The sequence below is a fragment of the Cucumis melo genome, chromosome 5 (assembly GCF_025177605.1).
Source record: "Cucumis melo cultivar AY chromosome 5, USDA_Cmelo_AY_1.0, whole genome shotgun sequence".
Taxonomy (NCBI): domain Eukaryota; kingdom Viridiplantae; phylum Streptophyta; class Magnoliopsida; order Cucurbitales; family Cucurbitaceae; genus Cucumis; species Cucumis melo.
In genome coordinates, this window is record NC_066861.1 from 18,458,734 (window position 1) to 18,462,435 (window position 3,702).

Sequence of the window (3,702 nt, forward strand, 5' to 3'; positions counted from 1 at the left end):
CGCCATTAACTTTCTGAGAAGCTAGAGTTGTACTATTGAGTTGTTCATGCTGGAAAAGTAAAATATACTCTATTTAGTAAAAAACTATAATCCTTTAAGAACCAATTAATTTAGCAAATATTAATAACGTACCCAGTATTATTATGTTTTACAACGATATTTCAAAGGTTTAGAAGAACCTCTACTGAAGGTTAGTCGATTACTCTTCCTTTGAACCATGACAATCTTGACCAAATGCTAACTCCTAAATATCTCATACTCGCTTAGCACTTAGTTACCGCTAGATTGGTTGAGAATATACTAACAACTTAGTAATTCTTGTAAGTGTAACCTTTCATTTTCAGATCTCAAAGATAAGAATCATTATGTTCCGAAAGTGAAAAGACAATATGAAAACTAATCTAAGAGACCTTATCCATGTATGGAGTTCGCGGTGTTCCGAATCCTATAATACAACCCTCCGAAAGGAACGTCGCTCCAGGACAAACAAGCAAGCTCATTATAGGAATCTCACGGTGTGCGACCCAATGGAAGAGACTGTGGGATTTGTTGTCACATATTCCTCACCCACTTACTATGAACTACTTCCCCTATTCACCTTGATATAAATCCATGCAGACACTCTCCAAAGAGAGTCCACTCCTATGCACGGCCCAAAGCCCTGCATGGACCTCACAGTATTAACTCTTAAGGACACTGGAGCTAAAAAGTACACTACTTTTCTCTAGCTAAAGTGTTCTAAGATGGTTTTAAAGGTTACTTAGAAAGATATGATCATATTTAAGCTAATTTAAACATATCCTAATGTCTAGGTGAAACATCCAACATAACCATTATACTGGATTTTAACCTATGATGTCGAGGTGATAAACCAATTTTATTACCTCACATCTTTCACGCATGCTCATAAAACTAGGTTATCTAGGCTCAAGAACTGATTACGATCTCCAGGTAGCAGGTGTTCCGTAAACCGTCAACTTAAGAACCTCCAACCTTAGTCATCTTATCTGACTTGTTGACAAGATCGAATCAGGTGAACCTCTTGTAACCAGTTTTACAAGATATTGACCTAATTCTATGAAAATTGAAAGACATGATTTTAACCTAGGTGAGCATGCATCTTATCTTTTCTATAGATTTTAAATGTCTAACTCATTTTATAACACTTGTAAAAAAAATAGACAAACCTATAACTTTCATCTAGCAATATATAACCATTATATAAACAAATTAATTAATATGGATTGATTTTTTTTAATATTCATTTAAATTTTAATTAAATCATATTTAATTCAATTAAATCATATTTTAATTTAAATAAATAAATCAATAATTAATTAATTAATTTCATTAAATGGTATTCAATTAAAATCAACTTAATTAATTAATCAAATTAATTAATTAACATACATATTATACATTATAACCATTACAATATACTTTCAATGCATGAACATGTTAACCTATGGTGGGATTTTAAATCTACATGGCATACATTATGCACACACATCTAAACATTAATTAAAACATACATCGTATGCATAATTAATTAAACACCCTAAAAAGGGCTGGTTTTGGCTCCTAAGTTAAGCTAAAAACTAAATTATTACAATAATAATTTGTAGTACAAAAAAAACTCCCGAACAACTCGAACCAACTGAAAAACTACTGAATCTCCATTGAATCGGCCCAAAAACCTTTGAACCAGCCCAAAATCAAACACTTGGGCTTGAACCGGCCCAAAATCCACTTCAGGAGAGCGCGGGTCACCAAGAATCGGGTCAAACCAGATCGGGTCAGGCGAACAGATGGCGTGTGAACAGGCTGTACGAATCGGGTCGGACCAACGAGTCACACGTGTGCGGGTCATCAAGTGAAAACGCATGACGGGTCTGGGCTACGGCGCGCGAAAAACGTTGGGCCGAACTTACTAGGGCTTGGCAGACGTGCGAAGAAGGACCAAAGACAGATGCTAGGTCAACGCTGGACAACTGGGCCAAGACGTGTGGGCTTCACGCTAGGAGAGCCGGACACGCGTTGGAGCGCATGCGTGCAGACTAGCCGGAATTTAGGACACAAGTGGTACACGCTGGAGGAACCGGGTCGGGTGGCCAGGTCTGAAGCCCAAAAAGATCGTTCAACGGTATGCAATGGATTTTTGCAATGGATTTTTGGGTTTCGTTTCAAGTCAAAAGTCAGGTTCTCGAGTCTGTAGAAGGAAACCGGGTCTATCTTCAAGTTTCTCCCAAAAACAGCTTTTCTCTCTCCCAGTTGAAGAAATTACACCCTAATATTCAGCTCTAATGATTCCAATAAAATTACAGACGCTTTGTACTAATAAAATAAGCCACAAACCAGCAAAATACAATAATAATTACAAATTTAAACCTAATTTAGAGCCAAAACCATAATATATCCATTTTAGTTCATCACACAACAATTTATCAAATAAATTGAAATACCCACCATATGCAAATGAGTAAAATTAATGCATGCCCTGATACCACATGATGGAAAGCATACGAATGCAGTGGAATTAAGGAACGGAATTTTACTCTAAATGCATCTAAACTAATTTAGATGTTAACATGCTTAAGACAAAAAGCCCTAATACACTAATTAGGGTTTAGAAAAAACATACCTTTGTAGCTTCTCCTGACTTCTGTAAAACTCTTCACGATCACGAACTGGATCACCATTAGTGTCAACCCGCTATTCTCCGGACTAAGAACCAGGTTGTGGGACCCATTAAGTGAAAGAATTAGAGAAAGAGGTGGGAATTGGAGGTGGAATTTGGTGTGAGATTTAGGAGAGAATAAGGTTTAATTTTGTAATTCAAAATTAAAAAATTAGCAAAAATCCTCTTGCATTTAAAAATTACCCCTTAAATAGACAAATTACATGCAAAAATTGCATGTAATTGGACCACCAAAGCCCAACACCTCACAATCCACTATCCATTAGTGGATTGATTCACCATTACATTTTCTCTTAGTGGGCTTGGTGTCATCACCATAAGCTTCCACATAGCCCACTAAGAGTTAGTGGAATTATCCAACAAAATGTTGGATTTTTCCACTAACTTTGGTCAAGGGGCAAAATGGTCATTTGACCATTGTAGTCAAAGTCAAACTTTGACTTTTCATGTCAAAAGTCAACATTTTGATTTTTTATCATTTTGTCCATCTTGACTAATTTCGACCTCCCGAGCATCAATCCGCATTCATTTTCTTGAAATTCAAATCACGTTTAAATATAACGCCGGTCAAAGTTTGACTTTTCAAAGTCAAAAGTCAACATTTTGACTTTTCAAAGTCAAAATTCAACATTTTGACTTTTCAAACCTTTTACCATTTCCATCAATTTCGAGCTTCCAAATATGAAACTATATTCATATTTTTAACATTTAAATCATATTTAAACATAAAGTCCTATAACCGACGACTATATCACATATATTCGTCAGTTTCTTTCTCTTTACCTAATTCGAACAATTTGAATTATTCCAACATATTGTTCTAAGTTAATTCCGTATAAGCTAGCAGAGGAACCTAATGGACCTATAGATCATGGGCTCCAATGATCCGAGATTAACTGGCTAAACTCTTTTAGACAAAGCTAATCAACATTCGTTAACTAACGGCATTCCACTAAAGTCTTGTAGTTGCACTCCCCTCAGTACAGATATATTTGTATCCATTT